The 15103-nt window shown below is 42.5% G+C and overlaps 1 protein-coding gene across 10 annotated transcripts in view; it reads left to right on the plus strand.

Annotated features, from left to right (window-relative positions):
• LOC126356052 (uncharacterized) overlaps positions 1-15103 on the plus strand; it is a 268209-nt gene that overhangs the window by 166929 nt on the left and 86177 nt on the right. For 8 of the 10 annotated variants that reach the window (XM_050006736.1, XM_050006746.1, XM_050006738.1 and 5 more), the window contains one exon: positions 4598-4738. The exons of the other annotated variants lie outside the window; for them this stretch is intronic. The gene's annotated coding sequence lies outside the window, so the exon portion shown is untranslated. The remainder of the gene's footprint in view (positions 1-4597; positions 4739-15103) is intronic. 10 annotated transcript variants of the gene reach the window in all.

A 15103-nucleotide genomic window follows, 5' to 3' on the forward strand; every position in this document is an offset into this window, starting at 1 on the left:
AAGGCTCCGCGTTGGAAGTCTTGCATATGAAATTATTATTATTGACAGGTGTATAAATTTATTATTGCAAATATGGAAAATAAAAATTAATAAAGCATTTTTATCTGTTCAACGTCCACCGCTGGGTAAGTCCTCTAGACTAGTCCATGTCTATCGTAAGCTATATGCATCCATGTTAGTTCTGCATGAAACGGTTGCCATCTAGCCATTCCATGAAGTCATCGTCTCGGTATTTTTTATCACGTAGAATCTAGCAAATAATTTCCTTCCTCCATTTATCATCCAATCGTCGAGCTCCATATATCGTTCCCTTCGATTTAATTTTCATTACAGTTGTAATTGTTTTCCCGTTGCAATTTGTTGTCATATCCATTTTTTGTTTTCTGTCTCCTGTAGTCTCCAACATAAATCTCCCCATTGCTCCGTTGATCGCTAATAAACAAATGTGAGAAATAACACACTAATATTGTGTGGTTTCCTTAAATCTTTAGACTGGATTAACAATAAATAGACAAACATTAATATCACAATTTGAATACTTTAGGTGCCCTACTTAGTCTCTCCCCAGTTGAGTACAACGCGTGTCATATAGTCTTAAATGTCGGTTACGTCGTCAAAACACTTAACTCTTCATGTAAATTTCTCTGTTATTTTGTGGTAAGTTCGTATTGATAAAACCGTCTTGTTGCCCGTGAATGATGTTTTCCAGAAAAGAATTGTCAGTTTTCTGCATCTCAATCAAGTCGTTGTTTTTGTTCGGGAGTCAGTCGTGTGGTGCAAACATTGCACACCTTTTTTTTCTCTCCAAACTATGTTTTGAAGACCTGATATAGTGATGTTGCTACATTGTGATTTATGATACTACAAGTCGCACTTCCACTACTTAACAATATTACTCTACGCAAATGCATTCTATTGAACACGCCCGCAGAGAGAGAGAGAGAGAGAGAGAGAGAGAGAGAGAGAGAGAGAGAGAGAGAGAGAGAAACAAACAAACAGAAGATCAGATGTGGCACTATACTCACTTGAGAACAATTGGACGTCAAATGGGACTGGACACTCGATAACATGTTTATAAATGTTTTGGCAAAGTGAAAAGTGTTATGTACAAACGAAAGCCTGCAAAACATGTGTAGTTTAGTGTGTGGGTCTCAATAACTCATAAAAAAGAATTCGTCGAAGCTAAGCGTTAAGTTATAACAAATATAGGCGCGGAATATCGTGTGACAATGAGATTACGTCTAGATATAAAGAGATATGTTACCTGGCCAACCAAATTTTCATTAACATCATTTGGTTGCAGATGACAAGATACCCGTATGTGATAATGTACAGAGGGTCCTGCATATCGGTGTAATGTAAAATTAAGCTAATGACAACAAACAGTAACGGTCTTTAGGCCCAATTTTCGTAGATGAGTTCTCATTTAAAATACGTTCACATTTCACAGATTTGAGTAAAGAAAACCACTGACCGTGGCACAAAGGTAACGAATCATGTTCTGCATAACAGGCGGACCTTATGCCAATAATTACCCTCAAACACGCCCAGTGGAAAAGCAGTAAATCCAGATAATGCACGAACTGCCAAATCACCACCCGAATCAGAAAAGAGGCACAATTAATATGCTCGTAACTCGAGCAAGACGAATATATGAGCCGCAGCACCTCAGACGCCAGATGCAATATGTGTAAACTGCCCTGAAGGGCCGTGGGTACTACACCATTTACGTAACGAACGTCACAGAATCAAACACACGGCCAAGTGACATGTCAGAAAAAGAAATGTCGGCTACAGCCTTTCTCCTATACGTTCCCAGAATGACTGACAGAATCGGCCGTATATTGCGCCAAAACGGAGTAAGGACTATTTATAAGCCGACAAAGAAGATCAAAGAGAGTCTTAAGATAGGCAAAGGAGAAAAAGGAGTCCACTTGCAACGTCGGGAATATACCGCATACCATGTGCATGCCGATAAGTCTGTGTTAGATTTAAGAGACGGTAAATCAAGACCAGGATCACCTAACATAAGGGGCATTATAGGTTGGGACAGGTGGAGAAATCGGCCGTTGTGGAGTACTCTCTGTGTGTGACCGACCACTTACTGAAATTCACCGACACCCAAGTTATTGCTTTACAGAAGAGCTATCACACCCTCTCGCTCACGGATGCTATGGAAATACACAAACATGAGAATAGCTTCAACAAGAAAGAAGAAAGGCTCAAGGTGAACGTATCCTGGATTCTCTTTCTGTAGCGAACGACCGTTGCAGGTAGCAAAGGCCGAACCGCAGCGATAATGGCCGCGGAAAACCCGATGGTCGTTGGCGCGCCAGTTGTGATCTGCGGCCGCAAGCTCGACTTCAGTCCACCACCAACAATGGAGGGTGAAGCTTTGGCAACGCCAGCCCCTCATGCTGGCGAAACGTTGGAATAATCATCAAACACGCAGTCCGGAACCGCGGGACTGCTACGGTCGCAGGTTCGAATCCTGCCTCGGGCATGTATGTGTGTGATGTCCTTAGGTTAGTTAGGTGTAAGTAGTTATAAGTTCTAGGGGACTGATGACCACAGCAGTTGAGTCCCATAGTGCTCAGAGCCATTTGAACCATTTAATCATCAAACAAACGTCGGCTGAAGAACCCGAGACGGAAGGCAACATGCCATTTGTCAACAAGTGGCCACGAAACCCTTAACAACTTTGCAGAACAAATGATCCGACGTTGTTTCTTTGAACAGACAACTCGAAACCGAAATTCGATTCTGCTTCTCACAAACTGAGTTTTATGGTTAGTGATTGTTTCTAAATGTACAGTATTTAAATATTTGTACACCTGCTGTGACTGCTACTTGGTCACTGAAATTAGAAATACTGGAAATATCCCAGTTCAATATCTAACTCAGATAGTCAACAAATTGTATTGATGTATTTGTCTGTCCTTGTGATTATAAAGTTACGCTTTTCACAGATATGTCACACGTTCACGTAGAAAATTCACTTCGCTAGTCCTTACTTAAACCGTCGCTGCGATTTCATCCATCATTAAAAGCCAGAAGTCGCAACACGGAGTATAATTTGTATTTTAGTCCAGGTCATTTCCCCCACTAGGCCACGCAGCTCGGACACGTATCGCTGCCATGATGGAGCCTCTTCATTTGTTGCTATACGACTTGTAATGTAACTGTTACTACATGGATTTAAATAGCACTGTCCCACCTCTCATCTTCGTTGCCCTCATGGTAGCGCAGACGTTTGCTTGAGTTGGATTCCGTCAGTTATTATAGTACTCTGGTAGATTATTACTAGGTCTACAACATTGCTTGCGCCGTTTTTTCTCGAAGTTTGGGGCCTTATTATGAAAAACTCTCAAAAAAATTATGATTCATAGTATTGCCCATCGCTGGCCACTACATTCTCCAATCTTTCGGTTAGCATACGAATCTCGTGGCGGAAGAACTGGGCTTCTTTTGCGGGGATCCATGAATCGATTCAATTTTGCACTTGTTCATATAATCGGAAGAGCTGGTCAGCCAGACTGTATGCCACTGATCGAAAAAGGTGGTAGGGAGAGCAACGTATGGAGAATACGGCGGGAGGGATAGGGCTTCTCATTTCAACGTTTCATGTATATTTTGACGGATTTTGCGACATGGGGTCGAGCACTGATCCGCTGCTAAATTACCTCTACGTGTCTATCTCTGTATTGTGGCCTTTTGTGTTTCAGTGCTGGGCTCGAACGCATCAATTGCTTTCGATAATTGTGTTCTGTGATTGTCTTCGTCTCAGTAGCTACGAAAACGTTCTGTCTTCCACCGTCATGCCGGTCTTCGACATCAAAATCACCTTCTTAATGCGTTCAAAATATTCTCTTTACGTTCTTCCACTACTAGTTCTCTCACCAGTAGTCTTACCCAGCATTTTAAGAGCCGCGGCCACAGATCACTTCATGTTAAAGCAGAAAATTAAAACCTCCCGCAAATGGCGAGAAATGGCTACGTAAGTTGACGTACTTAATCGAGAATAACCATACGATGCAATCACAAATCGACTAATATTTTTATGGCGTTATGTTTACAGATGCCTAAGCTTATTTTTATACATCTACGACCAATCACTCGAGCCCCACTTGCCGCTACACCCGTCTAGTGCAAAACGGCGGAAGCAAAGTTGTAGACATAATAACACACGAGCGACTAGGACGTCGTTATTGATTGGTATCTCAGTTGCAAACACGCACCGTTTCTCTAATGAACTTGTGGTTCTCCGTTGTTTATTTAGTAGTTCATTTGACTATACGAACAACGATCTAACTGACGTCGAAAGTGCAGTCTTCTTCCTACCAAGATTTGAACTAAAAGAAAAGTGAAGTATAACCTAGCTTATTTATCTTTAGTTATAACTTTGTGTCAGACTTTTAATCTAACTCTGTTCATCACCTTTGCACTTTACAGTATTCTATCACCTGGACTCAAATCCTGCCATCTTCCGCACACGGTTTTAATTAATCAGTGAAAAGATTCATTCATGTGTTCACATTTATTTGATAGCCACAAGGAGGAAACAGTCAGAAAAAAGAGGCAACTATCTGATTCACAGGTGCTGTTTCGTTGACCAACAGGACGTGAGAATCAGCTGAATTACCGCGATTATCGTTCGAGGTCTGATACCTGAGGATTTGACGCTGCTTACCATTGGCCAATTAGCACACGACCTCACTATTTGCAGGTCTCACTTTTGGTGAGTATGTGAACGATAATTATACTACTGTTTTCTCTTGCCTATGTAGAGAATTGCCTTTTATTCGGGTATAAAGTCTCACAGCCACTTATCATCGTTCTCTGATATGACTGCTATAACTTCTTGTAAGATTGAAAAGGTACCTAATATTTTGTGTTTATATGTTTCTACCGATGCTTAACTTGCTTCATAAGCTCGGGTGAAACAGACTGAAAATAAATAAATTTCTTTCAGGCTGATCTCAGGCTTCATAAGGAAGGAACACAGTGTGAATATGTGAAACCGTGACAGAACTGAATCCGTTCGATGGGCTCAGAGATACGTTAGAAAGAATAGCGTTGGCTAAGAAATTCTGAGAGAGGTGTGTCGAAACGTGTTCACATCCAAATACCCCTTGAAAATACTTTGGTTGGCCTTTACATGATATTCGTGATTCCACATAGACCCAGATATCGCCGAAACTTTCCTCCTTAGTCTACACTTACAATGGACGCATATTGCTCCCTATCCGATGTAGACAGATTATGTGACCCGATGTCGTCCGACGTCGTTCTTGACTATACCTACATTGGATTCCCTATTTCTCACGATCTGATTTAGAATAATTAAGTGCACCGTGCTCGTTTTTGTGTCGACGTCTGCTGCTTAGGAGCATTCACCTTAATAAGAGAATTAGAAAAAATGTTCGGATGCGCCAGTTTAACAAGATATAGTTACAGGGGAGTTTTTTTTAACCTGCCAACCTCTATGAAGTTACCGAGATAAATTCAAGGTCTACCGCCATATGATTATAGAAACATTTGACCGCATTTTGAACGCATAAGAAACGATCTAACTGGCCAACACGACATGTTTAAGGCCATAGGAACACAAATGACAACTTGGACCATCAGGCTGAGAGGGGCACTAGAGTCCCCCAAGTGCAAAATGTATATATAGAATGAAAAAAATTAGCTGCGGAATCTGACACGACTGAAAGTGTAGTCATGGAAGCAAAAACCTTCTAGCAAACGATCCGTTCGCGACATCATTGAGCTAGAAGCGGCCACTGTGAAAAATCGTACTAGTTACTTCACATGTAAATTTTTCGTCAAGTCCCCATATAATTGGGCGCAGATTTCATCCAAGGACTGCGTTAACAAGAAATACAATGCTGCTTCAGCGTGTAACTTTATAAAAATCACAATACATTCGAGACTGTTGAGAGATGTGTTCAACGTGTAGTCTTCACATTTGGAGGCAATACTGCACTCACGTCTGCAGTAAGTTGCAAAATCTTTGAAACACCCCCCACGATCATCTCGATCTTGACACCGCTGCTCCAGTTCTACATGCGTGTCAAGTGGGGTAATGTACACTTTGCTTTTGACGTGACCCCATATAGAAAAAACCGAAGGATTGAGATTGGGCGACCTTGGATGCTCAGGTATAAGCTTCGGTTGATGTATCCATTTTGGACCTATTGACGTATTATATCGGTAAGAAAAAGTACCTGTGCCTCATCACGCATGTACCACACTGTCCAAAGTTGCTCAAGGTAACATAGGCCATTGGTGAAAGTTAAGCCCAATTATATGCGGACTTAAGCCCAATGTTTACATTTGAGGTACATCTGTATTAATCAGGACAGTATTTCTTACTGAAATCAGCGACGGTTAGGAAACACACATCTGCAATTATGTCGCAAAACAGATGCTAGCCGACCCATGTTCACTGGAATGTCTTTACTTTTATCGTATTATTCTTTCACATGTGTTACACTAATATACTGAAGAGCCAAAGAAACTGGTACACTTGCCTAATATCGTGTAGGGTCCCCGCGAGCACGCAGAAGTGCTGCAACACGACGTGGCATGGATGCGACTAATTTCTGAAATAGTGCTGGAGGGAACTGACGACACCATGAATCCCGAAGGGCTGTCCATAAATCTCTTCTGAACAGCACGTTGCAAGGCATCCCAGATATGCTCAATAATGTTCATGTCTCAGGAGTTTGGTGCCAGCGAAAGTGTTGTGCATATAGCGCAATGCCATAGTCCTAATCAACATATGCAGGAACAAGAAGTAATTCAATAAACTCGGAGGAGTGTTCCACAACCCACTCTGTAGTAATTCTGGAAATGTGGGGTGTCGCATTAACCGGGTCTAATTGCCGAAGTTCGCCGGAAAGCATAATGGACATGAATAGATGCAGGTGATTAGACAGGATGCTTAGGCACGTGTCACCTGTCAGAGTCGTATCTAGACTATCAGGGGTCCCACATCACTCTTAACTTTACATGCCCCACACCATTACAGTGCCTCCATCAGCCTGAAAAGTCCTTTCTGACATGCAGCGTCCATGGATGCATGAGGGTGTCTCCATTCCCGTACACGTCCATCCGCTCAATACAATTCGAAACGACGCTCGTGCAACCAGGCAACATGTTTCCAGTAAACAGTAGTCCAATGTCGGTGCTGACGGGCACAGGCGAGGGGGAGGGGGGGGGGGGGTAAGCTTTGTGTCGTGCAGTCATCAAGGGTGTATACGAGTGGACCTTCGGCTCTGAAAGCCCATATTGATGACGTTTCGTTGAATGGTTCGCACGCTGGCACTTATTGATGCTTCAGCATTGACTTCTGCAGCAATTTGCGGAAGGGTTGCACTTCTGTCACATTGAACACCCTTCAGCCGTCGTTCTTACAGGATCTTTTTCCGGCCGCAGCGATGTCGGAGATTGATGTTTTACCAGATTCCTGATTTTCATGGCACGCTCGTGAAATGATCGTACGGGAAAATCCCCACTTCATCGCTACCTTGGAGATGCTGTGTTCCATTGCCATCGCTACCTCGGAGATGCTGTGTCCTATTGCTCGTGCGCTGACACTCAAACTCCCTTTAATCTTGATAACCTGCCATTGTAGCTGCAGTAACTGATCTAACAACTGCGGCAGACAGTTGTCTTATACAGGCGTTTCCGACCGCAGCGCCGTATTCTGCGTTTTCACATCTCTCTGTATTTGAATACCTATGCCTGTACCAGTTTCGTTGGCGCTTCAGTGTATATAACAGTGATACATTTTTCACTAAGAGTTTGTGAAGATCTCATGTTTATCTTAAATGAAAACTTTCCTTAATATCCAGCTCAGGAATAAGATTTAGAAAAGTATTTCCGTTCCAGAGGAAAACCTGCCTTACGTATTATAAAAGAAATAAATACTGACTCTACGATGATTAGATATATTTTTCTTATCAAGGGCCCAAGGAAAACAAGTTATTTCTGAAAAGGCAGCGGGTAAGGGTGATCGCCAAATGAAAGGAGGGGGGGGGGGGGGGGGAGGATATTCTCGAACTGGCCCTGTTGATCAGTCTTAACTTCAGGATATGCACCAGTCATGGTACGTTAACTAAACACTGTTGTTTTAATAGTATTGTCACTCTAATATTAGTTTGTTAATGAGTAAATGTATGAGTTAGAGATAATCAATTGTCACCGTTGTTATGCGCCGTCGGGTTACGATAGCCGACTGGAAACAACCATGTTTGGTCTTCCAACTCGTCGTCCTACATCGATTACGGATCCAACGTACACTCATGCTCATAAATTAAGGATAATTGCAGAATGTGGTGCCACACAACGTGGCACTACACAAAACTGGCGCTAATAGCATAGGCACATACGTAACACACCCGACACAGATCTGTAAGTCCACGAGATTGGTGATAAGTTGAGAAAATCGTCCCGAAACACATGTGCTACAAAACGCCACTGTTTCCTGCGCGCGTACCCCGACATCAATATGTGATATGATCACCATGCACACGTACCCAGGCCGCACAACGGGTTGGCATACTATGGATCAGGGGGTCGAGCACCTGCTGGGGTATAGCCTCCCATTCTTCCACCAGTACCTGTCGGAGCTCCTGAAGTATCCCAGGGGTTTGAAGACGTGCAGCTATGTGGACAGAGAGCATCCTAGACGTGCTCGATGGGGTTTAGGTCTGGAGAACAGGCATTCGCCTGATATCTTCTGTTCAAGGTACTCCTCCACGATAGCAGCTCGGTGGAGCCGTGCGTTATCATTCATCAGGAGGAAGGTAGGACCCACTGCACCCTTGAAAAGGCGGACATACTGGTGTAAAATGACGTCCCTACACCTGACCTATTACAGTTCCTCCGTCAAAGACATGCAGGGGTGTACGTGCACCAATCATAACCCCACCCCACACCATCATACCACGACCTCCATACAGGTCCCTTTCAAGGACATTTAGGGATTGATATCTGGTTCCTGGTTCACGACAGGTGAAAACCCAGCGAGAACCACTGTTCAGGCTATACCTGAACTCCGTGAACATAACCTGGGACCACTATTCCAATGACCAGGTACTGTGTTCTTGACGCCAGGCTTTACGGACTCTCCTGTGCCTAAGGGTCGTTGGAATGCACCTTGCAGGTCTGCGGGCGAATAAACCATGTCTGTTCAGACGTCTGTAGACTATGTGTCTGGAGACAACTGTTCCAGTGGCTGCGGTAAGGTTCCAAGCAAGATTATTGCAGTACTCCGTGGCCGTCTGCAGGCACCGATGGTGAGATATTGGTCTTCTTGTGGTGTTGGACGCTGTGCACGTCCCGTACTGTAGCGCCTGGACACGTTTCCTGTCTGCTGGAATCTTTGCCATAACCTTGAGATCACACATTGTGGTGGCACACGGAGGCCCCATGCTATGACCGGCCTCCAGTCGCCCTAGTATTCTACTCCTCATAACGTCATCAGTAGTTGTTGTTTGACCAATTTTCAACACACAGTCACCATTAACACGTCTGAAAACGTCTGCACACTTATTCTCTGACATGCACCAACGCACCTCTGCGTACGTGGACTGCTGCCAGCGCCACCGTGCGACGACCGCAGGTCAAATGCAGGGCATGATCATACCCCGAGGTGATTTAAACCCGCAGACCGCCCACCAGAGAGTCGTTTCACCATGTATCAGCATTATCCTTAATTTATGAGCGTGAGTATAGATGTTGCATTTACACAACCATTGTATCCCCATTAATCACAGAAAATAATTACACCTTTCATGGGCCTAGTTGTTCAGTACCTGTGGAAGAACGACGGTGTGGTCTTGCTCTAATTAAGTCAAGCCCAGCATTTCCCATTGACCCATCTGTTAATTGTTAAGACAATTACGTGTGATCGCGTGAGCGAGACAGCGAAAAAGGAGCCGGTGAGGAGGAGGGTCCGGGGGGAAATACTGTGTGAATGTTGGGTGATATTAAGTAAAGCATTCGTCAGATGTAGAGAGGAATAAAATTTCTGCTCCTGCCGTTACTGGTAGAGACCGTACTTTGTCTGATGTGGAACTCTCAGCTAGTTCAAAATGGTTCAGATGGCTCTGAGCACTGTGGAACTTAACTTCTGAGGTCATAAGTCCCCTAGAACTTAGAACTATTTAAACCTAACCAACCTAAGGACATCACACACATCCATGCCCGAGGCAGGATTCGAATCTTACGTCCGTAGAACCGCTCAGCCACTCCGGCCGGCTTCTCAGCTAGTCTAGAAGGAACCACAAACAGCTGAGTGTCATAGAACTGTACGTAGAATCAGCATCTGTAACAGTATAGTAATGTTGTACCTCAGTTACTTGACAAAATTTTTTGAAACCGTGTGTTGGAGTACTGTTTGTTAGGTACCTTCACCAGCTTTGTCGTTTGATGTCTGAGGGAGTCGAGAGGTAGGGGCCGGCCACAACGCAGTTTTAGTCCTTTCTAGAGTGCCACGTGCTCGCTATTTTACCTGTTTTGAAGGGGCTTTGAGGTCTTTTGTCAAGCACCGACTGACAGCACGCCCGCCACATTGCCCCTGGAAAAATCGAAATACTGTCAGTGAAGAAGTGTGATTGACGTATTATTGAGGATTTTTATTTATAAGTATTTTGGTTTGTTTCACGCTATCACATAATAATGATAACAATTATAACCAGCTTCGGCCATACGTTGGCCATCGTTAAGTTTTACGGGAGAAAAAGAAAAAAATCCGCATTGAAATCTTAATTATCTTGTCAAGTTTTTGCGAGCTGCATTTATAACTAGAAAACAAAGTACATTAACGATGTTCTTTCTTGTTCGCCAAATGCCACATATGACATGTAGATATGAACCATATGTATTTTGGTTTTTACGTAAGTTACGTGGAAATTGAACTGGCGAAAAATTTATATATTGCTATGTATTTTTTCTCCTATTGTATAATCCGAAAATTTTCAACGTACGTCGAAACTGGTTATGACTGTTATCATATTAGGGGCCACCCATACAACACAAATTATGATGAGGGGAGAGGGGTCAAAAAGTGTGACATCGTCAGACCTCTAGGAGGGGGGGGGGGGGGGGGGAGGGGTCGAGTTATTCGCTTTGTGACTTCACATGTAAGAATCTAAAGCATTACAGCTCTAATGAGAAACTTTAAAATATTACCTACTCTATCAATATTATTAAATTAGGTTTAAATCAGTTTCTATCGATTTTTTGGCACGTGGCAGCCGCGCGAGTTCACGGTCTCAGTACCTACTGTGTCGCGTGTCGGCCGCCTTTGACATACGCCGAAAGGCCAATACGGCCCTTGAGCCTTTCACAAACACCGCCGTTGCTCAGGTTTCGTCGGTGTTTAATTGTTTATATCGTTCAGTCGACATTTGACTTTCGCAAGTGATGAACGAGGTTTTACTAGTTCACTGTTTTGTCATTTTCAGTTTATCTAACAAATTACAAATGAGTAAAAATCCGGAGTGAAGTATTCTTTATCGCAAACTATGAAGTAGGCATTGCAGCTTATGCTGCTAAAAATAAACAAAATAACATCTTATGGCGAAGCTTGAAAAGTAGTGACAATCTTGAAGGTCAGTTACATTCGAAAATTAAAGAATTGAAAATAAAATTGACGAAAAAACTGATGCTGATTATTTTTTCAAAAATTTCTTCGTCGTCAAAACCACCAAAACAACTAGAGCCCGTTGGCGTAAAAGTAATTTGGAGTTTTATGTAATTTTAATATTTAGTTCTCCCCTGCTAAAAATGTTCCCGGCAAACTGAATAACGGAACAATCTTTTCAGTTAACTTCAGTTGTTATTCGCTACTTATTGTAAAGCAAAGTCGGCAACCGCATCTTTGTCTATCTGTCTGAGGTAATGATCGAAGGGTACAGGCTCGCTTTCAAGGCAGAGCTGGATTCTTCAGGGCGATTAAGTACACCTATGGTGCGAAATGCCCGTATTCAATAATTTACATGTTTACTTTTAACTGCATGTAGAAACCAAACAGGACATAGCAGAAGAAAGTAAAGATTTTAATATGGAGTCAAGTGGCAGCCAATTACTTCTAACAGTACCTAAATCAACGCCTAGTCAAAACACTTCCCGGAATGAAATAATTTATCGTTCTGGACCCTGAGCTCCGTAGCTTGTTGCTAGCTAGCGATGCTGGCATGGCAACAGAAAAAGCAACAACACAGTAGCATTAAGGAAAAACATTCGACAGGGAAAAAACGTAATGAGAGAAAAACAGTGCAACTGAAAATAGTTGGTGATTCTAAGAAAAGCAAAAAATCTAAAATGTTGTGGAAGTAATTCCGACTTACCAGCAACTCTCAAAATTAGAAATACTATTAATCGGCATAGAGTTGAAGAAAATCGATCCGGTTTACTTCAAATCATAAAGGTGATAGCAGTTCTGGTGGCGTCGCACTGAAATAGAAGGTGCTGCAAAGCACTCGACTACTTAAAAGACGAACTATGTAAACAAGGCTGTGCTATCAGTCTATCAGTGTTATACTCGAGGAATCCTTCTCAGGCGGGTCAATACAGAGGAAGAATGAAAACAATTTGTAACTGTTCCTGTTAAATTGTGCAAACCAGTCTCTACGCAACATGTAAAGGAGAGAGGTGGCAGATTCTGTTGAGACACGGTAAGAAACATGGAATCTTTAATTTTGAATCCTCGTCAAGTATCTTTTTATCAATGTACGCGAAAGCACGTGTGCCATTAGGTACTACACCAGGACATGTTCAAGCACCATTGTGAATGCACCTTGACTACCATGTAAATTTAACAACGGATCATGATTTCTTTGCCGCTGAAGAATATAAACTTATTCCCTCAGTTAATGCATGTATTGTAATAAACAAAGATAGTGAGAGGGAAACCTGTATCGGTGACACGCTCTGTGCCTAAAGTCGTAGCGATTCGTAGTGGAAAAATTGTTCCTGTAACGCAGAGACTCATCCCACATGCCACAGACGTGACTTTCGAACTCTAGAATGTTTTGTGAAACCCGTGTTTATTTTTACTTGCAATGGTGGTCCCGACGAAAATCCACGATTAGAACGACAAGGGCGCAGTGGCGGATACATAAAGGGTCATCAGCTCATCCTCACTGTCTCTCGCAGTTGCAAAGTTACAAGTGTGAGAAGCTCACTTGGTACTACTGAAGAAATACTATCGTCATTTACAGCTTCTAGCAAGCGGTTCGCAATATTGAAGAGTCATCTGAAACACTCGCTGCAATGACATTGTCGAACGAGATGGGTTGAGCGACATGATGCTGTTATTCAATTCGCAGCTGATCTCGGAACACTTTGGAAAGTTCTCAAAGAAATACAGTTTTGGAGGAATAGTTCAACGGCTGCCAAACCTAATGTTTTCCTTCGAGCTCTCTGTATTTGCGAGTTTATCATCACTCTGTTTACACTGAGTGACATATGAGCATAACATATCCATTCAGCAAACTCTTACAAGACCCTAGCTTGGAGGTCGCGATGGCAAAATCAAAATTAGATTCGACGATCAAGGTGTACGACGGCATGAGAGCTAATGCTGATAGCCGCTTTGCTCGTATTGTTGAAGAGACGAAGACAGTTGTGGAAGAGTTAGACGTGGAGATCAGTGCTCCTCGTTTTACAAGCAGAGACACAGGGAAAACTGCGATCATAATGATGATGCTATGAGATATTGGAAGACAACTTTTTTTATGCCTACACTGGACCATGTTACGACTGACATGAGAAAACGTTTTGCTGAAGAAAATATTTATCATTTAAAATTCAACATACTTTTGCTCTCACAACTACTGAAACATGACGGTAATGATCTGGCACATAAATTGAATCATTGCTTAACTGAACTACCGTTCTTTGAAGAAAAATCCCTCTTTGTAATTAAAGAGACTAATGAGAGAGATTCTTCAATGCAAGCAAACGAGCATAAACGCCCTTTATGATCGTGTTTCTGTTATACAAGCGTTGTCTGTCTGTCCTACTTTGCACACGGTGTACAAAATAATTGCGTTTCTACCTGCATCCATTGCTACAGTAAAAAGTTTTTCAACATTGCGGCGTACAAAATCTTGGCTGAGGTCGACAGTGGAGGAGGATCGACTTAATGGTTTAGCTATGTTGAACAATCATCCTGACATTCCTATTGACAATGTAGTTTACCGATTTGCCAGGAAGAATAGACGCATAGAATTCATCATTTAAGGACGAGAACCACAATTGTAACTTTTTTTATAAGATGGCATTGTCTTGTATATGTTTATAATCAGTTTAAATAAAACTTTCTTAAACTTTGCACGTGAGTTGATAGTTTTTTATTACGGTAAAAAGAAAGGTAGCTCCTTGAGGTTTTTCTGTATCCGCCACTGCAAGGGCGCCCGTAAGTGTACCGTCTGTCGGCCAACTGTTGAACGAGAAGCGCCCTTGGTGGGGAAAGCGGCCTTCTCAGTAAGGACCCAGCAGCTGTACTACAAGCAGACCCAAAATCAGGTGCCCGTTTCTCGTCCGAAAAGAGTTAAAACAAAAAGAACTGTTGGCTAACGTTGCCAGTCCCGAAGAAAGAGTTGCAGTTTATACAAAAGTCAGCCTTGTCACCATAGGACGCATCAGAAGGAAAGGCATAAACAAACCTCTTGGTTTCGTTGAATCGCCAAGAAATAGCGCTAAGAATCTTGGGAGGTAACCCATCGTTACAGACTGTTATAAAAAATCGGTGATTAGACAAACGATGGAGGACTTTGTCATCAATCAAAAAATAGTACCGGCGCTACACAAATTACTTCTTCCAATAAAACAAAACGAAATTTTTCTTGACAGTAAGTTGTTTTGGACAAAATACTGCGTGAAAAGTGACTTCTCTGGAAGGGATGGCGAATGTTAGTCAAAGTAACAGGTTTATTGTGGTAAATATAGGATCTAATGCTCTTTTCACTTATTGACCTACAGCAATTTTATTCTCTTCAAAATATTTCCCGTTACATATTGTACACTTACGCGTGAGCATTTTCTAAAACCCGAATGACTTCTGCAACTCTTATCTTTTGGA

Source organism: Schistocerca gregaria, chromosome 3 (assembly GCF_023897955.1).
Source record: "Schistocerca gregaria isolate iqSchGreg1 chromosome 3, iqSchGreg1.2, whole genome shotgun sequence".
In the NCBI taxonomy this organism is placed as follows: domain Eukaryota; kingdom Metazoa; phylum Arthropoda; class Insecta; order Orthoptera; family Acrididae; genus Schistocerca; species Schistocerca gregaria.